The sequence below is a fragment of the Filicampus tigris genome, chromosome 14 (assembly GCF_054856515.1).
Source record: "Filicampus tigris isolate MCC_2025a chromosome 14, RoL_Ftig_1.0, whole genome shotgun sequence".
NCBI lineage: Eukaryota > Metazoa > Chordata > Actinopteri > Syngnathiformes > Syngnathidae > Filicampus > Filicampus tigris.
In genome coordinates, this window is record NC_141230.1 from 22,931,450 (window position 1) to 22,954,130 (window position 22,681).

Below are 22,681 nucleotides of genomic sequence, written 5' to 3' on the forward strand. Positions count from 1 at the left end.
ATCTGCCTACCCCAAAATAACTGAAACCACAACAAAACACACGCATTTTAAAATGCCTTCGATCTACTATGTCGCTGACTTTCGTTCAGTGTGGTGGTAACCTAATTTCACAAACAATTTGCAGCACAGAATGTCAGCAACATAATCCGGCTAATAAAGCAAAGCAAACTTTGTCCTGTCCAAAATCATTCCATCGTCATTGTTTTTTCGCATTGACAAATTCAGATTCTCTGTGGGAAACCAACTGCCCAAAAATTACGGCGTAGGACAAAGAAAGTACTGTACATACACTAAGCATGTCCAGAGTCCAATATTGCATGTTTATAAGCACTTCGATGAAAGCCAGGATGACATAATAGGCATGCTGGTATCCCAGATGAAAGCCAGGATGACATAATAGGCATGCTGGTATCCCATGCCTGCTAATAAGCACATTTTTGGGGCTATGGGCATCTCTCGGCTAAAACGTTCCATGTGTTGTGAGGTTCACAGGGCAATTCATCAAGCGTAATGATGCATGGGCACTCTGAGGTAATGTCACACTGATGCTAATCTTCTCTGCCATAATCAGCATGCATCAAAAGGGAATGACATGCTAAATTATTGCCTCATGAATAATCTGGTTGAGATCATCTTGATAAACAACAATTTCAGAATGCTTAGGCGAGTCCCTTCCTGGCACTCCCTTGCACGTTTCGTTGTAACAAAACCATTTGTTGGGAGTCTCTCAACATTTTTACTGGGTCATTTCTGGATGATGTGATGAAACCCATAAAAGAATTTTACGAGAAAGATCCGAATTTCATTTGTAAGAAACGCGAGTCACAGTGGGGCTCGCTGATCATGCCTGCTGTTTTTCAACAACATGCCACGTCGTTCACATTGATCCAATTACACGCATTCACACCTGGGAGTCACGCAGTAAAACTGCTGTGCACAGCAATTTCAGTGCAGCATCTGGAGGTTAATGACCCCTCAACAAAACTTCCCAGCAGGTTCTTATAAAATGGTTATTGTGCACTTACTTTGCTGTGCCTGCACTCTGAGCTCTAATTTCTTTCCAGGTAGTTGGAGTGCCAAGACACATCATCATACCCAACGTGAACAGAAATCAAGGACAAGAACTCATTGATAAGGTTTCTCAACGTCAACACGGCACGCGCAAGGTGAACGTATATAATGACGATCCAAGCAATTTCTCAAGCTTAAAAAGTCACAGGCTGAGCAAGGTAACTCAGATAGTCCTCAATAGCCTCCTTCTGAGCCCTATTCCCAGATTTACCTCAATTAAACGGATATTTAAGTTCTGGGCCTCTCTCAAGGTCTCTTTTCAATCCAACATACCAGTAATATCCCAACGGAGAGGAATCCCGAGGCTTAGCAACTCAAGTGGCACAGAAACCTCAAATGTCTTCATGTATGAGGTTCAACGTAATAAACTATTTTTGTTGGGGGGAAAAAAAAGATGGTTGCATTTCTTTTGTGTTATGCAGCCAACTGGTAAATCAAGTATTTTATTTCGATGTATTGTTCCAAAAATTGGAAAGGTTCATACCACACCGACAACAATCGCAGAAACTTTAGACACTTCAAACAACTGTTTTACTTTCCTACTAACTACTTAAGTAGACCAAGAAGGAAATTCTGTTAGTCCCTGAGACAGGAAATCATAACTCATTGAACAGTAAAATACCATGCACGCACATGCGCACACACACAACACACACAAGACATAGAACCATGTGCAACAGGATCCTTAAGGACATTCACTAATGGGGGGTAAACTTCTCCCGAATGAACCCCCTTCGCATTTGGGGATAACAACCCCCTTTTGAGGCTGTACAAGTGCTGCAAGCATATATAGCATGTCTGGCCTAATTGGTTGGTCGTGGAACTTGAGCTGACCAGATTTTGGTCCTCCAGCCAATTCCACTGCCCGGGGTCATAGGTAAAATACGATTAAAATTACAGCAACTGTGTCACTGATCAAAACTGAAATCCTGCAAAATATTTTCAAATAGAATAGAATAGAATAGAAAGCCTTTACTTTCACGATACGGTGCAGATACAATGGAATGGTACTTAAGCCATGCATAGAGATGTGAGCATGGGCTAAAAATAAATAAGGGCTACTGAACATGTTGTGATCCATTTCCTTTTTGACAGCTTTTGGAGATAACTAAATAAATTTCTATGATGAGTCATGCTTTGAAGCGGCTTTTCTAACGTGCTAAAACATGCTCTGATGCAATCTTTCCACCAGGTTATAAGATATAGGGACAAGATTGTGAGGGTAAAGCCACCAAGGCCAAAATATTCTGCCCTCTTGCTTTTCATTCGGGTAAAGGACGTGGGGAAGTTGAGAAGGGATGGGGACGACGGTTGAAAAGATGAGGTAATGGTCATGCAACTGAGCAGTGAGTGGAGACGGAGTCAGTAGTCTCAAGGGAACTATAAAAGTAGCCAGGAAGCACAAGCATCTCTCTATCCACTAGTTGGCATTTTTTGTCTGAAGCGGGCCTCAAACTGGCTCCAAAGTTGCCAGATGAGCTCCTCTTGCCCGTTCTCGCTCATGTTCGATATTCTAGGACTGTTTTGTCATAGCAAATTCATCAGACCACTGTCGTAAAGAGACCATCGAACATCATAAAGTGCTTTGAGTTGGACTCTTTTCAGTCCTTCACTCTGTTTTCCAGGTTCATAGACTTCCGTCCATCCTTTCTCTGGGATTCCTAGCCTTTTCCTTGTCCAAGACTATTAGGGGCCATCATATATGACAGTAGGATACAATCAAAGCAGTGGCACTTCTTGTGTTTATCTTACCAATGACAAACCTCAATATGTTTGGGTGAATACTTGAAGGTGTGATATAACGATGCCCTGTTTTGCAAGGCAATCAACAATGGGTGTTGCAGAGCCGGTTTCTGATGCCTCATACAGGTATGTGTGGTCACCAAGAGCTGTTTCAGTCTAATCATTGCTTCTTTGGTGGGACCAAACAACATTCAAGATGGAGGAGGAAGCACAGACGTTCCGAAGAACAAAGTAAATCGTTCTGTACATCTAAGTAATGCATGTTAGAAAAAAAACTTACATCTACTCAGGTTCGACAGTACTATTTGTCTTCATTAGGTTTGCAGGTCATTGGAACATCTCCCAGCTGACTTTTAGTGATGGAAGCGGAGTACGCACCCTTCATCCGACTCGTAATCAGCCCGATTATCGGATGCGTGTACCTGGCTTGATATGTGTCATTGTATTTGCCATGTTTCACGCTACTGCTCATGTATCAATTTCACAGCTGCATCTGACCTAGGATGGTTTTTATTTCTTCGATATGGTTACTCACAAGATGTATGCATTAAATTTGAAGGCTCAGTTGGAACCGATGTAGCAGAGATGGTGTCAAGAAGTCAGGGCGACCAAGATGTGAATATTGTAAACAGTATGACGTCCTTTAGCACTTGTGGCTGCACCTCCATTATAACGGACCCTGAGCTCAATGTCAGCTTTTGTTGAAATTAGCTGCCAAGGCCTGAATTCTTTGCACCCAAACAACACTTATAAGGGCAAGAGAAAGTCACAGTGATTTATCGGTTTACAGTGTGGAGATGTGCGTCAAAAAGGCCTGTTTGACATTTATATTCGCCTCACAACAAATGACATTCGGGTCATTAAGGCGTCTCTGCTATTTTTTTTCTCTCTTCCGAAGCTGCAACACAAAAGATTAATGTTCTCAAATAGAGAAGACCAGACCGAGGCATCTGACCACAACCCACACAAAGAATTTGAAATGCCAGAACAATGCAGGCAGGTTTTTGTGTCGGACTGACGGTGTGGCAATGCGGAACCAACTGGCAGGAATTAACATGCTTTCACCAAGGATGGAGTTGAAGGTCAAAAGGCTTTGGGACAGCAGGGGAGAAACGGAGTCCGTCATTGTGATTGTAAGTGACTGCTGTGAACTACAGACCCTGACAGTTCACAACGGTCCAAAGGCTGTCACGTATTTGACTTGAGGGTCATCTTTTTCGTACTAAGACAAGTAGAAGTCTGTTTTGTATGTAGCCGCGATGGCAATTTAGCGCTGCTGTTGTGTTTATTTTCCTTATCAGCTATGTTCATGGCCTTATGCTCGACATTCAATCAGCCCAAAATATAATAACACTATGTTAATTCTTTTTTTTTAATTATTCATTTAAAAAGAAGTTGAACCTGAAGTTCCGCCATGTCTTTCGCTCGCACTGGTTCTTTTTTTTGTTTCAAACCTTATTGACTCAAACAACAAACAATATAACACTCGCTCTGCTTCTGCTAGCTTCCGGGAATAACAGAAACGCGTATACTGACGTCATGTCACAGACATGCGTGGAAAAGACTGCTTGTTCCAAAATGTCAGAATAAGTGTTTACATGCGCACGATCGGATTAACAATCGACATAAACCACCTCGCTTGTTTGGAATAAAATCTTGAAAATGAAATGGATTTGATCGGGTCAGAATATTCCGAATGGGATGTGTACATGAAGCATTGTTGTTTTGATCAGGCGTTTAATCCGAATAAATGTGTCCATATAAACGTAGCCAGTGTCACCACAATGAGGTTTGTTTTACACCTCATGAATCAAGTGACACAATTCTGGCCTCTTCCAATTGTGGGTACATCTCCGAATTGTATCGGTAATCTGCCAATTCGAGTGCAATCAGCGTAAACACACAGTGCGGTTGTCCCAATCAATGAGAGCTTAAGTAGTGACTTGGCTCAACTCGATTTGGTGCTTTTTTTGCCACAGTAACCTGGAACTGACTTGAAACTTACTTGCGCCCGGCTCTGTCAATTGACCGGGAGGGTTCAAACCGACTTGGGCAACTGCATATTGTCGTGTTGATGCTATTTTTTTTTTCAATCTAATCTTTCCGTTTTGTTTTCCTGTGTCTCTTTAAGCAAAGCCTGCGTTTGTCCGCCTCGCCAGTTGCCAGGACCACACCTACTGTGGATCTTCAATCAACATCTGCCAGCAATCAAGCCATCACTCAGCCGTTTATGTACCTGGAACTCAGCACCAGCAGCGTGCCTTATTGTTGTAGCAACCGCGCTGGTAGCTAATGTCTCAAGCCACAGCTCAGCTGTTTGAGACTGTCTCTGTGTGTTTTTCCCTTACGCATCTAAGCTGTGTTTTCATCTGCTCAAGATCATCATCACCAGATGCCTGTCTGCCTTCCACCGCCTTGTAGATGTCATCACTGTAGCATACCTTCGCAATTCACTTGCTTCTCCTCGACCTTTTTTTCCATCACAAACCTCTTGTTTCAACAGTCTTTGTATGTATATATGCATGCCTTGCATTAGGGTGTCCCCTTCTACTTCAACATTCCACTTAGCCCCGCTGATATGTTGCATGTGAAAGTTAAAGAAATGCAATTTCAAAAACATTTCAATGTCACTTTTCGAGATGAAGCTGCTTGAAGTGAATTAGAATAATTGTACATAAGTTGTCCCATATTTACTCTTATAAGTATTGTAAGGCATTTGTTCAGCATGTTCAAGAAGTGTAATGGTTAACTAGAGCAGGTGGACCCAAATGAAAAATGTGCATATTTAATCTTTGGTGTTCATTTCTCAGGATCAGCAACAATCGTTTCTAGGTCAGTTTTGTCCCAGGCGCCCTGGAAGTTAAGCTAAGCAAAAGTGTCAGAAACGAAAACAAAAATCCCAACAGGCTTTTGTGCCTCATTATTAACTCCGTTAGTGACTGTTTGCAGTACGTCGATTGCAACAACATATAACTCACACTGGACATTTTGACACTTTTAGATAATGAGACATCCCCTGGGGCAAAGAGACTCAGGACCATTATTTTTCTCAGTTACAGTATCTCAAGCTCAATTATTTTTCACCCATTTTTCAAAAGTACAATAAAAATCCTTCCTAATCCTTCAGTCTAGTTTTTTTGATATGAAACTTGCCCTTGGCGTACTACACATAAGCATCAATAAACCACAAACTGTTAGTAATGGTGTTAATAATGAGTTAAGACAAAGTTCATTGGCATTTCTTTCATTCCATGCACTTTTGGATGACTTGACATAGCCCGGGTCAAATTGACGCAGGAACATTTTTGCTGTTGCTGAGAAAGTCACATCAGAGGAGGGTTAAGATCAAATATGCGCCTCTTCATTCGTCACTCGGGAGCTCCACGTCCACACTCCGCATCAGTTCTTGTGTGTTCTGAAAGTCCCGCTTCCATCGTGAATTGACTGCCCATATCTGAGCAAGGATAACGCCAGTGCTGCTTCTCAGAGCTTGATTTGTAGTCTCCTTGTCTACGAGTCTTTCTCTGACAGATGAAGGCCAAGAGTAAGTTGTACCGTGAGCTCCTATGGACGCTATTGTTTCACATAGATTGCTGAAATATTTTCCAAAGACGAGTCCAAATGCTTGAGCTTGTGCTACTTGAGTCGCACCTGCAACGTGCACTTTTTTTTTTTAATCCGACATACAAAGTATTTTCCAAGTTATAGATTCAAGTGTCCATCTTGGAGCAGCCAGATATGAAAAAAAGACCTTGGAAGTTTGAAGGCATCAATTCCTCACATGAACCTTTTATCGAATATGTCAGATGTTTGATGAAAAATTATACGGGGCAGGGGAGGTCATTAAATTTTAGTGCAAACATATGAGGGAACTCGTGCACTCATCATTTCTCCGCAAGGCTGCCGTTCTACCGAGAAATCGTTCATACTATGATTTGTTTAAAGTATCTGAATGTGTGTCATTTCTTGAGCCAAGCGCCAGATAGCAATGCAGTTTGTCCTATGAAACTAAACGGGAAAAAAACGAGACAATGTGACCAGCCCAAAAGAAAGCATCCAAAACACACTGGTAATGGGCTGTAGAGTTGCTGTTATTTCAGTAACTTACAACAAATGTTCTAATTTGAATAGGCCGTTGTCTTTGAAAGTGAATACTTTTACCGTTTGGCTTTGACATGATCGTTTTTCGGACCGTTGCTTGAAAACATCAGATCTTCCTGGTCTTACAAAGAATTCCTTGTAAAGTTTCACATGCTTGTTCAACAAACTGTTAAATCCACAGTGTCACAGCTGCTGCAGATTTATTTGCTCTTCCCCAAAGTTTGTCAACAATGTTCCTTTCACAGGCCTTGAGTTGTCGTTGTCACAAAGATGCGTCAGGCGAGCTAATATCACCCCTAACGACCACTTTTTTTTTGAATCCGCAGAGCTATTTGAGGTCCATGGAAACATGTTCCCTCCGATGTAATCCTTGAGCAAACATCCGAGGAGCATGGCCCACTTGATTCAAACAACCATGACGCTGCAGACGAATCAGATAAGACGGACCGATTAGGCACTTTGCTGCTGCGTTCCAGCACGTTTCAGAACCACCTGCAGCTCGTGAGCGTCCGATTAGCTCACCTCTCAACCCCCGGTGCTGATTATGCACTTTCTCTCGTCCCCATATACATGAAATGTGTTTGAGATAATCAGCCATTTCATTTTGGAAGAGGTGCAAGCAATATAAAGCAAACACAAGAGAACAATTTTGACATACACGGAAACTCGCAAATACTCATCATAAGGATTAAAATGATGTCGGGCCACGCTTTGCAGCGAGAACAGCTTTGACTCCTTTGGGAAGGCTTTCCACAAGGTTTCGGAGTATGTTTATGGGAAATTTGTTTTCTTCCAGAAACGCATTTGTGAGGTCACACACACATGATGTTGGATGAGAAGGCCTTGCTCTCAGTCACCGCTGAAATTCATCCCAAAGGTGTTGAGGTCTGGCCTCTGTTCATCTGCACCGCACTCTCCCCTCCACGTATAAATGGACCTGGCTGCGTCCTGCTGGAACAGGGAGAGGCCATCTCTATTATGTATGAGTGTCCACAATCTCGGCTTTAATTCTATCAGTGAGAGTATGGCAAAGTGTACGGTACTATTGTTTTAAGTAGGTGTGGTAACTGAACTGGATCCATCGGAAGATACGATATATTGCAGCCAGTGGTAGTGTCTGCTTGCATTAGGGGAGTAACCGGTTTCGAGTTTCATACATTCAGCACGAAGAGTTGAAAAGGGATACCTGAAGACAAATCTGAACACTACGTTAGTAAGTGATTTCACTTGGTAAACAGTGCCTGCATAAGCTAACGTGGATAATAATATTCAGGTTTTCCTGGTCTGCAAAGTCAAGCAGTCGTTTGCCTGATATAATATCACATTTCATACTGTATAATTATATACGTGACCAACCCTGTGCGCTTGGGTGTTTGCCGACTGCTCCCTCGATCTACGCACAAAGACAGATATATACTTTTCTCTTCAAACCTGACACTTGGTCTTCCCTTCCCCCCATTTTGACACTCTGCAGTTCCTGAAAGTGCTGCACATCAGTCCTGTGGCTTGGGTTTGAAATCCATTTGATGCATTTAGCAAATGTAAGTGAACTTGCTTTGGCCTGTAGTATTGAGCGCTCTGTATTTGGCTGCAATGGCAAACAATACGTCCAAATTCAGAAAACACATTGGCTTGATTTACACTGCATGAGTCAAGAGATTCCGATTGGCTCATCGTCATGGCTGTGTGAAGAAAAAAACAAAACAAAACATGGAATCGGATATCTTCAGGTCGGAATCGGGCCTCTCCCGAATGTGAATACAAAGCCGATGCATATTTGATATCTGCCGATGCAAGTGCAGCCTAAACCAACGGGTTGGATATACCCCGTTAAGTGATCGTTGACTTATACATACCGTCATCACTTCAAACAAGTCAAGTCAAATTCATTCCTTGGGTCCTTAATCACACATGAAAAGTGTAAAAAAAAAGAAAAAAAAAAAGCAATAGAACAGATAATTAAATATGGTCTACATATTGTCTTTAGAGGCACACTGACAGATTTAGGCGCGTATTCACCAATGGTGGCAAGAGATGATGTCGATTGTGCCAGCGTTATTTCTAAATTCCCTGTGTTCTTCATTAATATGCTGCTCCAATCTGCTCGCCAGTCCAGACGGGAATGCCCTTGCAAAGGAAAATGTGAGAAGTGGCACACTGTGTTCCAGACTGATAGTGTTTGGAGACTGTGTGTACTCCTGGCACAGCTCTGCCTTGTCCAGTGGTGGCACAATACCGCATACACCATCAACCGACCAACACCCCCCCCCCCCCCAACCCCAAGCGTGATGTCATCCTCAAAATAATCCGTGACTGGGGTGTTGAGCAGCCCCTTCGGCCCATCCTCCTTTTGTGCCCTACAATAAGACGAGAACAGAAGCCAAATGAAAAGAAATTGAAGGATCATTATCCAGACACGATGAGTTTAAACCTACGCTTGCTCTTGTTTGATGAGCAATGCGCCAAGCTGCATGCGTCACGCTTTCAAAAAGAAAAAAAAAAATCGATGTTATTTACTGGTCATTTTGCCGCAGAATATAACACGTTCAAGACTCGGTGATGGATTTTTTTTCCCCCAGAATACTTGTTTTAAACCGTGCATGCAATTAGAATGTGCAGACTGATCCAGTATTTAAGATTTCTCGCCTACCGTCATGTATGATGATGGAATCATCCCCAAAGTTTTGTGTGAGACAGAATTTGGATCGGATTACGATTTATTGCGCCTCAGTGGCGTTTGACATTCAAGGTTCCCTAATGCACTCCATTCTATACCCCACTTCAGGTGATTTGTTGGTGACCCGCACGTTTTCGCGCAGTCAGCAATATGAGAGGACCTGGCTTCTTGAAATGGAATAACAGAGGATTTAGTGCACAAGCGGTGTGGAATTTCAACATGACAGTGCTCCGAAGTACAAAAGAGCTTGTGAATATGTTTACGATCACCTCGGAGGCAAGTCCACTCACATTCTCAGAAGGAGAAATGTTTGCAGTGCACCCAGACATAAATGAAGACTTATTTTCAATCATTTTTCTTCACCAATGAATGTTGCGCTACTTTGGAAAGAGGTCCGGGTGGTTGGTGGATGGCCACCTGATAGATTGCGCTGTGATGATTTAGGCTGCAACGGAGGTAGCCCCCTTAGTGTGCGTGAAGGCATTCAAAGACCCTCTCACTGTTTCTCACTGTCCATTTCCTGCCATTTTCTAATTAAGAAGAGCCGTGCCTTTTGCACTCAAATAATTGGCATACTTTCCAACACACCATTTCATGTTGTCAAAATACAATTGATGGGGAGAAAAACTTACGGTGTGACCCCCATAATTCCCTGATCTCAACCCTATTGAGGTCCTGTGAAAAAGCAAAGCCAACAATGTCTTGCAAATTTGACACGTCACAAAGAAAAATGTTGTAAAGAACCATGACGAATCACATCATGTTTACATCCATCCGTGCAGGTCACGTGTAAAACACATTCAATGCAGTAACACGACGGCATCCTGAACCGCGGTAGACTTGAGATCAAAGAGGGTGTTAAGAGGCAGTGTAACTTGATTGGTTAATAGCTTTATTTGGTTGTCTTTCCATGGGGCCTGTGTATTGACAGATGCCAGCCCTTAACAACCTGTTATAGCGTAACAATTCTGGGAACTGTATTTTGCAAACAAATACAGCTCTCAATGTGGCGGTTTTGTATAATCAAATCCAAATGATTATAGAATTTCAGATTGTGACTTATATGTGCTCTGCGTAACTCACGCTTAACTACTCGGGTGAAGCAAATTGGCATCTGTCTCATAATCGGAACGCAGTCCAACAATCAATGAGAATAAATACATAAAAGCAACCCTTGAGATCAACTTTCTAATGTGAAGTACAAACATACCTGAGGTATTTACATTAACATTGGATTTCTGCCCATGCATTGGGTGTTTTTTTTTTTTTAGTCCTGGCATCTACTTATAGAATCTCTGCACTGATGCTTCAATCTGTGTGCGTGCGTAAAGCCATACATAAGGCACATAAATTAAAGATTATGCAAAAAGTCTTGTTCAACCAAAGCGGCTACGCTTTGGTTGAACTTGTGATTAATTGCACAGCTTCAGTGGACTGCGGTGAAGGCATGCCACTTTAATTTTGCAGCTGCTTGCTTTCAGCGTATGATACACACAGTCAAACTGGCCTTCTGACCGCATACCAGAGTGCCTAAAATAGGCTTGGGATTTTTTTTTTAGCACGCAAAGCAGTAAGATGACTTATTAATAATGTGTTCTCTGGCTCAGAGGTTGATTGTTTTTTTTTCTTTTTTAATTTTCCCTTAATAATTAGCCTGTATAAAAATAGTGGGGCCTTGGGAATGACTGACCCTAAACACCCCTCCAAAAAAAAAATCAAGAGGGAAATTACATAACCAATTCTGCTGCTATTTTGAGTTTTAGAGAATGATGACATAAGTATTTGGTTAATTTACATAATCCCACCCCCACACCAAGTTTACCTATCCATGACATGGAAGCTAGGCTTGGTGAAGATCGGCCGGACTACACCGTCTGAAACACCGTCACGACAAAGCTAAAAGGAAAGCAGAACTACACTGACATTTATTTTCTGGATGCACGGATGAACTCATTCGCTGCTCTTTCCTTTTGTGACATCTCAAACTATAAAACAACGTAAGACAGTAAAAGTGCTTTTCGGATATACAACTAAGAATCACTAAGCGAGTGTCGCTGGCTTTGTTGAATGCCGTTGAACGCTTTTTTTGCATGCCATTTGCCATTGCCTCATCTGAAATGAACCGAAATTCCCGATGCAGACCACGCTCCTGGATAGATTCGACTTTCTTCCGCATCCAGCAGAAAAGGCTCCACGGCCATGTCTCAATTATGTAACTGACTAGATATATTCTTCTGATAGTTCATGCTAGTACATAGTAAGCGAGCATGAAAGATCAACAGAACAGTGAAAGTTCCCCCAGGCCTTTTTGGCAGTAAACGGTTGCCTCCCACTTGACGAATGGAAACGCCCACGGTGCTCATTGAGTTCATTCCTTGTTGGCAAACGGTGTTTGCATTTGATAAACTGCACATATTTGGTTGTTGGGCAAAGTCGCCGATGCAGTGGAAATGCGGGCTGCACGGGTTTCATACACATATTCACACAGTCGCTGTCATTTGGCAGCTTGTTGATAAAGTGCTGACTTATACATCTCAAGCACTTTGTGAGTCCGTCCTCTTGAAAAAGTAACACGACAGTAAACGATTGCAATTGTTGTTGTTTTTTTCTCTCGTACATGTAAACGAAGTGATGGAAGGAAGCCGACCAAGCGCAAGACGGAGCACTTTTGCTGAGTCCGTATCTGCACTACGTCTTCCACATGTCGGATGTTCGGGCAACACACGTTTAATCCCCAACAGACTCGACCACGGCAGCTTGTGGAGAGCAGATGCACATGTCAGTTTGGATGCACTTTGAGAGCAGCCAGATACGGAGGAGCATCTCAAGCCATGACAGTAGCCCCGTGGTAATACGTTCACGTTATCTGACACGTCATCCATCAAAACTGGGACTTTCCTTCCTCCTAACTGTTCGTATATTTGACCAAAAACAAGATGCCAACTCTGATCAAAACATACAAATCTCACACAGACATCTTCATGTGACTCATTAAAGGTGAGCCGGACGGGGCGTTTGGGGATCAAACCTCCATACGGTTTTCATAGTCAGCTGCTGGACTTTCTCAGAGTTTGTTTGACTTGCTGGATAATTCAAAGTGATCTGGCAAGGCGGGGAGCCGCTGCAGGCCGTCAGGATGCTGGACGGCCGCCAAACATCTCCGGCCGCCACACGGCAGCGGCTCCGTGACGCGGACGGACGGCCGGCCTGCGCCGCACTCCAAAAGGTGCACAGTCATGGAAAGCCCGCTCGGCCCGCTTCCCCTTCCCGTCCTGGCTTTTTGGCGCAGTACAACCGGCTCCTTGCATGAAGTCACACAAACATCCCCACCTGGATTCAATCATTCCACGCTCATTTGTGCCACTTCAGGCTCTCACAGAGGAAACTTGAAGTAAGCCTCAACCCATGTGCATACGTATTACGGCAGCTGAATCGCCTTTTTGGGGTGGGGAGGTGATGGGGGGGGGGGTCACATGCACGAAAACCCAATTTTGTCAGCAGCTTGTATATTTCATCAAATATTTGATACACAGTATTACCAGTGCGCTGCGGCCAAATGATTTGAAATCCAGCAGGCAAGTACATCACAACAGCCTGCTTGAGAATCACTGAGATGCACATTTAGTCAACCATTTTGGTGCCATTTGGTGCCAAGTGCCATTTTTCTGGGATTTTGGCCCATTCCAAGCATCACACCTGGACTAATTCCTCCAAAGTAATTCACCGGATCGCGACTAGATATAAATTGTCCGTACTCGACAAATGGACTGAATTGCACAAGGTTAGATTTTTGATTTTTTTTTTTTTTTCATGCAAGTTTCATTCGAGTCTGATCATTTTCCATGAGCCACTTGACTTTGAAAACTCGGCTCAAGTAGGCTCAAGTTCAAGCCAACGGAAGTACAGTACATGGTCGATTCTATCAGAACTCATTAGCATAATAACATCATGCGAATTGCACGCGGGGCAACGTTTGTTGTGGCTTGAAGTCATGTCACATCAAATCACTTGATGAGTCAGGAGGAGCAGCAATGAGTCAGACATCCAGCCTTGCTTTTCAGATGCATTTGGAAAAAGAGGTTTACATTGTGGTTTTTCTTAAAGTCAAATATGTGGAGGTCCGTTTTGGGTCTTTTTCAGGGATGCCGCATACGAAAAAATGTCAACTGTTGAAAGCTCTTGTCTTGCCTTCATTTGGAATCAAAATGAAGTTGAATTTGTCATGAGCTGTGTTTGTTGCTTCGATTTGTATCTGCTTTTATATGATGTTCTATCATGTTTTCTTGTGGTTCATGTCTTGTCCTGTTCCTTTGTTGTCCAGCCGTGCTGGTCAAACTGGTCCCTTGCATCTTCCGATCAGCTCACTCGTCCACTTGTGTCCCGTCCGTTGGCTTGTATTTACTTTGCTGTGTTGTCAGTTTTGGTTTGCTACTTTGCGTCTTGCATTTTTGGACTTGTGTTGGTTTAGTGTTACTGATTCCGCATGTTTTGTTTTGTTTTTTTTGGGGGGTGGGGGTTTGTTTTTGAGTCCATCCTGCATTCCTACCTAGTCTCCCATTTGGATCGTCAAGCCTGCTATACGCTGACAGAATTACCAGAATGCCACACCCACACCCTTTTATTTAGTTGGAATATTTCGTCAGAAGAAATTTGTCCCAATTCTTTTTCCCTAAAAAGCAAATTGGAACATTAAAACGTGTTTTAGGTTGAATGTTACAAGAATTTTTTTTCATCAATTTTGCTTCGTCGGTGATCCCACAAAGCTGAGATTTGTGTCCGCTTTCTCAAACTATGTTTAACTTCTTAGAATATGTTGACCTCCCTCATATCAAATCAGTCTTGGCATGTTTCATAGACACAAGGTTAACCCCCCGCCCCCCTGCCCCCACCCTTGCTTCCACCTTTTCTAGTTGCCCTCAGCGCAAAACATTTGGCCATCCCTTATCTGTTCGTTTGCAGTGATGAAGTCTCTGGCTGACGGTTCCACGATGTTGTTGATTTTGCAAAAACGTCCACAAGGGTGGCGCTCTTTCCGTGACACTGACTGTATCCGCCCCGTTGCGTTGGGAGGCGAGAGGTGAAGGAATTGATTTCACGGTATCATCTCGTGTGACGCTGACGAGCATTCGGAGCTGAACACGTGTGAAGAGGGGGCCTTTCCGGCCGCAGCCGACATCAGAGAAGTGAACCACAAATTCATCGAGTAGGATGTGCAGGGGCCAGCGGTGTTCTTTGCAAGAGCAGCCTTCTTCTCCTCTCCTCTCCTCTCTTCTCTTCTCTTCTCTTCTCTTGTTGCCACTTTGCTCTTCCCCTGTGGAGCGCGCTGCCATTCAGAGTTGGACGCAGACGCGTAAATGAGGTTCCCACTGACATTTGCAAAGTATCAGGGTGTGCCGAATGCTCGTGGCATGCCAAGTGAGTCTGAAGCCGTGGCTGAACTTTTGAACCTGTCACCTTGCCTTTCTTCCCCACAACTGCATGTGAACTTTGCCTGCCTTTGTGTTATGAGCTGAAGATGGACTTTGTGTGAACTTTCTTGTCGTTCCCGTTCCCCATTTGGACGCAGGCACAAATACTTTCCTCAACACATGACGCGCGACAAACTCCAGCAGGAATTCATTATTTGTTTTAACCCTCCTGTTACCTTCGCATTTGCTCACATGTTTTGGCCCGGGGGCCACTTGGACTCTGGCAAATTAAGCCTCCTGAAAATGATTGCAAGTAGAAATTGGATCCAAAGTTTTAATGTCACGTTTTGTTTCTTTGCGGATGACCTCAACAGTCCTACATTCAGGTACTAATGTTTTATATGCCGTGGTGGGAAGTAGCAAATCCTTAGTTACTGAACTCAAGTAGATTTTTCAGCTATCTGTACTCGACTGTTTTTGTTTTCTGACAACTTTGCAATTTTACTCCCTCAATTTGAAAACGCATCTGTACTTTCTAGTCCTTGCTTCGTCCAAATGGGCTTGTTAGCTTTTTCGACCTCCGCGGTTTAAATAGCGAGAGTTGAGGTCAACCGCAGTTCAGGGTTTTGATTGATTGAGTGAGATGTTGGGGACTTATAATGTGCAAAAAGGGACAGCAGTGTTACGGACAAACATGAACCAGGGAACAAATCTTTTTTTTTTTTTTACCGAACCACAAAAACATGGTGTGATTGTCTCGGAAGAAGTGGATTGCCACAAAGAAAGGAGGCAGGCGAGAGTGTGGAGAGATAGATAGATATTCGATATCACTGTGGTCAACTGCAAACTGTAATCAGAAGCAGACTTATTTGTCCCTAAACATATTTTTGACACAAATTTCAAGAATCTCTTTACTTTTTCGCCTTGAAATGAAATGTGTTCCATTCCCGATGCATGCTTGGATGTTGTGTAAAATCTCGCCGAACACCTGGATTCTCATCTTGCGGGCTGGAAAAATCCTTGGGCGAGCGTCCGTAACGCGGCTCTCTGTCGCTTGGCCGTGCTTCCCAGCTTGCTTCCATCGGACTGGAAAGTCTTTTTCAGCTGCTGGAAAGTGAGACGGACGCTGCCCGCCGAGCCTAAATAAATACTCGCGTCTCAAATGTCTTTGCGTGCGGCGCTCTGCCCGAGGATGGTTCAATTAAGCGTCAGGCCCTATCCGATTCTACTCTCTTCTACACGGTGGTTGCAATTTTTCAACAGTGGATGTAAAAAGTCTAGCCGGCCATGTTTACATGTCCCGTTTTGGTGATATAAGACCAGATCAAGTTAAATTAGCTCAAAACTTTTTTTCAGCATTGGTGTGACATAGATCCTGTATAACTCGGTTTGGGGAAAAAAGGAAAAGCTTCTAGAGAAGGACATTAAGATTAAGCCACTGAGATCATGTGGATGTAAAAGTGTCCACACACCTCTTATAACTGGGGACGTGGCTGATCACTTTACACTTTTTTAAATGGGAGTCACAGCACACCTTCTAGTCGGCGTTTCCTGACATTTTTTGGGAGTCAAAACTTCAGAGAGCTTCCACAGCATCAGAGGGATCTCATTGTTCAAAGGTAGCAGTCAGAAAAAGCATATACTCAGCATATATGGTCAGTGACTGGCAAAAGTATTCCTACTCTGAACGCGTCCATATTTTGTCACCTAACAAGCACAAACGACAATGCCTTTGATTCGGATGTCACAAAGTGGAAGGACAATGACACATGCTTTTCAAATTGTTTTACAAATACGAATCTGAAATGCATGCTTTGCCCAAGCTCCCAGGCTGAGTGTGTGACTGTGATATTCCGGAATCAAATCCGGAGCAAGCAATTGAGAAGTCACCTAATTAGCATATGGAGTGCAGCTGTGTGTGCTCCAGCTGTTGGGAGAATTGTTTGGGAACAAACAGCCAGTGAAAATGGCTTCATGCTTTGTGCCTATAGGGTCACTCACATTTGCTAAGTCAATTGTAAACAATACAAAGAGTGAAATTTGATGACCGCGGACTTGGCGGGCGGGGGGATTGTATTGTACAAATGGCAGCCAATTGAAAAAGTAAATGAGGTTGACTGAAGTGATGATACGGGACTCCCCGTTGCCAGAGCTCAAACAAGATGTCCAACTTTTTGAGGGGATTTCCTGGCAAGCAATCTCTACTGCATTGCTTTGCCACTGCGTTCATGTCAATATGTTGAGATCGCGCTTGACGAGGCGTGACGAATCCCGTTTAGCTTTAAGCGCAACAGAAGACTACGCTCGTACTCATGGGGATGACTCGAAAAAGCTGCCAGCTCAAATGATCCTCTCTCTGCAGGAGAATATGGACACAGCGCCCGGTGACTGGCAAGCCAAAACCTCCATCCCACCAATCTATGGTTAACCATAAACCAATTATCTTATTTGCTGGCGACAGGAGTGGTCCCAGAAATGAGGATCGGGTTTTCCATCGCGCCACCTCACAAGTTGGTCTCCAGTGAGTGACTGGGATTAAGTTCCCAGTCCCCAAAAGTTGCAGCCACGAGTGACTGAGATGCTTGGATTTTGGACAGATGGGATTACTGGGTGGGGTCAGCGGAAGCAGGATCTGCTCAGTCTGGTACTGCTGTGGCCATCTGGAAAAGTGCAATCCAAGCCCTGATGATGAGGTGAAGAAAAGTGCTTTACCCTCTGGACCTTCAGCACCAAGCAGTGATTTGTGCCATGCAAAGAAAAAAAACAAAAAAACACTCACTTAGAGGAGCGTCTCTTTCCAGCCTTTCTTTAACAGCTGTCCTGTGATTCGTTCGCCATTTTTGTGGGCCTGCAGCCTGCTTCCTCTCAGAGGTGCCTCTGATTGGCTTGTTCACATTGCGCAAGAACGACAAATTCTACGCAGCCCCAGCATGTATTCGTACGTACAGAGTGTATTCAATGTCACTGTTATGTTGCATTTCAAACCGAGCTGTTTACAAGTGTAAGTCAAATATTTACATTTTTAACTTGAATGCCACTGGAACGTCACCAAAACCACGTAAACCCCGTCCGAAAAATCCTCCCGTCAAAATGAGCTCAAAACTGAAAATATCAAATCAAATATAACAACTCCTTGATATTGGTTTCTAGGATTTTCCAATAATCAAATCTGCTTTTCATGAGACAAAAATTTATATGAGTCATTGAATAAATGGAGCCGGTCAGACGAACTCTTTGGCATTTTGGGTGTGCTAAAGAACTGGAGGGGTTGAAGTGATTTTAGGACTACGGCATAGTGTCCTTCACATACGCTTGCAACAAACAAACAGCCTCCCTATAATTTTGGTTCAAACACAAACAGATGATGGGTCTTTAGGAAAATGGTGTAAGCTGATTTCATTATCATGGCGACTCGATCCGCTGAAAAAAGGCCCGCAGAAACATTCTAAAGCTTCAAAGTATCATTCTCTCTCATTATATGTAGTCATTTTTCTTTTTCCCACTGTCGTGAACTGCGCAGGAAGTTAACAGAAACCAAATTGCCAATCACGGCCAAGAGCGGAAGTACGTCACAGACCCGCTGCACGTAGTCCCTAAGACAGAGAGCCGGGGAACAACATGCCCGAGGCCAGTTCCGAACGCTGGACTATGAGACGGGCACACTAACCGCTACGCCGACGACTTACAGTCAGATTGGAACCGTAACCCTCCGACCCCAAAACCCCACAAGGCCCCAAAATGCCAAGCAATAAAAACACCTCGTATTCAGTCACTTAAAATATATGACCTCAGATACAAGAAACCTATAGCAGTCCAATCAGTTTATAGCTAATCACATGGGAAGTGTGTGTGTGTGTATGTGTGTGTGTGTGTGTGTTGTTCAGAACAAAACGAAGCGTACTTGTTTTGGCTTGATGCAAAGTACTTGAAGGCTTTTTCATGGTTGGAAACACGGGAGGAGTCCAATATCCTCCATTCAACTGCTGGAGTCCATCAGTGGCGCAACCCGTTGCGCTTGTCGTCAGCTGTTTGGAGGCCATAATGTGAGACTTGTGCGCCTTCCTTTGTGCGCTTGCACAGAGAGGCTCCTGTTGATGACTTATTTTGGAAAGGAGAAGAACAGGCCTCTCTGCTTTTGGGACAAGATGGCGAGTGACAGAGCCTGGCTGGCCGCCGCTGGAGTGTGTGCAAAAGGGAGCCCGATAACATGTATCACATACTTTACGACATACTGCTGGTGACTAAATGAGAACGGGTCATGTGTTGGCAAAGGCGCTAGAGAGGCTTCCTGTTCCGCGCTGCTACTGTGGAAGACGCATGTTGCTGCATTTGCTGCCACACCGCTACATTCGGGTTGTCTTTTGTTACTCCCGTCCTGTCCTGTCCTGTTCTCTTCTATTTGCTATTACTCACAGGGTGTAGCATTTGTGTAACATTCTCTACATTGTTCCTTTGCTGCTCCATTCTGTTTTTTCGCTGTCCTGTTCCCTTTCAAATCCAGCCAACCAGGTCAAAGTTTCGGTTTCTGACACGTTCCGTATAGCCCGTGTACATGCACGAGTGGACAGAGTTACTCCCGTATTCGTGGTAGCTGTGATCAATTGGAATATCAGGCGACCTACGGTACGGAAATTGTCATGACGTAAATAGCCGTCATTTCTGCTTCGATCATCAAATAAATCGATCACTCTTTGGACATTCAGGGACCTTGTAAATACTCTCAGATATCTGTAGTCTTCCATAAAAGCAGACTGATAATCTTTGTATTGCATCATTTGATGAAAACATCTACTTTTACTTTGGAAAACAACGTTTTTGTCCATTTGCTGACAATTTACAGACCAAATCAGGACCTGAATCATAATCAGTTTCGTTTTGTGCATTTTCTGCACTGTCAATTTGAGATAATGTCTCAAATTGTCTCAAAACTCATCGATTAATCAAATCAATCATCAACTGAATCATCGCTTATTAAGGTGAATATTAGTCGTAGCCCCAGTACTGGCACATATAACCTTTTGGTGAAAAAAACACATTGTGTTGATTTTCCACTTGAAGAAAACATTTGCGTACAGATAACCTCCTGCCGATCACTGAGGTGCAAGAAACCTGCAATGACAAAGTGTAGCATTTCAACCACTGCATGTACCAGAAAATCACTTGGAGTTTTGCTCCTGAATTCCAATAAGTTCATCTTCCAGGACTTGCTGGTGTGACTCGTATTCATTTGAATAGGAAGGAAGCAGATTGTTGTCTGGTTCTATCGGGCTCTGCTAAAGTCATTGACAGTAGACAGATGCAAGATCCATTTCGGCAAATCGCATTTGGAACGCGAGTCCAGAAGTTCACCAGTTATCAATGCAAACAGCCAACGAGGTCTTTGCATGTCTTAGCATTTCCTGCTCCGGGCGGCCTGGCTTGCCTCTACGGTCGTGACTAAGCAAATGTGTTTCTTTCAGAGCGTGCTAGGTGATCCGTGCAACATGTCTTTCCAAATGACATTTCCACTCGCGGGCATATTGTGAAGCCATCGACTTTCCTACTGTTGACAAAAGCGAAGTGACTCCCGTGCGAGGAGTTAAAATGCAAACGAGAGCCGATGGCCGTTAATATCGTCAGCGAAGGGGAAAAAGTTAGTGTGGAGTTTAATCATGGGTTACGCTTTTTACATCCATTTGATTTCCCCACTCTTCACGTCTGTTTATAAAATTGCCAAATAAGTCCGCTCCACCCAACGTTATTTTCCAGTGATTTAAACATCTCTGACTTGCCTCCTAATCATATCCCCTATATCCTTCTGCCCAAATGGTGCAAGAGGAGATGTGTTGCGCATATGTCTTCTCTGAGCTCACATCCATCCACCAGTGCACTTAGGCAGGCAAGTGTTTCCATAGGGAGAAAGTCATATGAATCAACAGCAACAATGGGGGAGCCACGTGCAAGAAATTGATCCTGCTGACTCAAGGTCCCCCATAAACAACAAATCAAGCACATTCTGATCATTTTACATACACAAGAAGGCATTGAATAAACAGCAATGTGTCTCCGTCATCCCTGCAAGACAACATTCGCATACACAAATGAATCAGGTTACCGACACGGTGTTGTTCAGTCGACCCACTTTTTACCACTTGAAGATCTTTTAAAGTCCAGATTTTCTAGTCAACTTTAAATCGCCGTCTCTCTGTGTGACGTCATTGACAACACTGGAGACTAATTTGCCGCTGTGGACAAAGGAAGGTAAAAATGATTCTTTTGTTCACTTCATTGCATGACTTTGTCACCATGATGACTTGAAAACTGGTATAGTTAACATGATCAGCAATAAACAAGCCGCGACCAGGGCATGCTGTTACTTCTGATTTTATTTTTCCCCACGCTCTTCTTTCTGCGACATGCGTGTATTGTATTGTATTGGCACATGACTAAGACGCCCCAAGAAACCATGGCAGAAGACTATCTGAAAGGAAGATGCATTTATGGGCGTAGCTAATAGCTAGTTAAATGCATGTCAACCTTTGCGCTAGATAACTGCTGATGCAAAATGAACTCTCTTAGAGTGGCGGAGGGGGGATTCATGCCGGATGCCCAATTGCATCACTGGGTGCTGTTTCAGCCACATAAAACATCTCTCTCTCTCTCTCTCTCTTTCTCTCTCTCTCTCTCTCTCTCTCTCTCTCTCTCTCTCTATATATATATATATATATATATATATATATATATATATATATATATATATATGGAAAATTGAAATGAAAGAAAAGTTTAATGCTAGGCTATATCTTCACAATTCAGTAATGTGTACCGGTAGTTGTCAGTCTCTTCGCGCGTTTTCAGCCATTATCTTCAAAGATGTCGAATGTATTTCGAAACAAATCTCCGAATTCACTTCACAGACCGTTTAAATTAAGCGCCAATGTTTGATCGCTAGAGGCGTATACGTGCCAGCGGAATTTGGATTCTAATCAAATGGTTTTAGTGTGGTCATCCATCTTTTAATTGGTTAAACATGATCATATTAAGGAGCCTACATGCGCTTTTAAACTTAGGTTTCACTCAATTTATTGCTATAGCTGGTTTTTTTTCTTTCGTGTAAAAGTTCTGACTGGTACATCCAATTGGTAAGTGTAAGTCAGCCATGAGACTTTGAAGGTCTGAAGGATTTATAAAGGATCAGAAATGTCCGGTTCCAAGTTGGCAAGTCAAGTATGGTGAAGCCTGTCAGGTAGTGAGAATGCTTCCCAAAAAACTTCAGCCCTAAAAGAAATGAAAAAAATGAGACCAATGAAGAGAAAGGATCAAATGGGATTACTGTGAAGTCTTCCATCAGAGCAACTGGGATCAGTCGGTGCAGAGAGTTTTTCACTTGGCTATCATGAAAGCATTGTGATGATTCTAAATGACAGAGGCGCATATTTTACAGAAATTGGCAGCTGAAAAGTGTATTCACTGAAATATGGTCCCAGGGAAAGACTCGCATTTGGTATCACTAGCCAACCGTGGCTCTTTAACTCGGTGGTCTGTCATCAATCAGAAGAAATATTCATACGCACGATGTCCTGTTACGATGAGAGTCAAACACCTGTTTTAAAGTATCGTATTTTTTAGACTATAAGGTGCACTTCAAATCCTTTCGTTTTCTCAAAAATCGACAGTGCACCTTAAGATCAGTTGTGCTTTA

General features: G+C 43.2%; 1 long non-coding RNA gene across 1 annotated transcript; it reads left to right on the top strand.

Annotated features, from left to right (window-relative positions):
* The first annotated feature begins 1,176 nt into the window (after positions 1 to 1,176).
* Positions 1,177 to 6,678, top strand: LOC147136889 (uncharacterized). The gene is made up of 2 exons (XR_015089725.1): positions 1,177 to 2,940; positions 4,946 to 6,678. It is a non-coding gene; the product is annotated as an uncharacterized LOC147136889 (long non-coding RNA).
* The last annotated feature ends 16,003 nt before the right edge of the window (positions 6,679 to 22,681 follow it).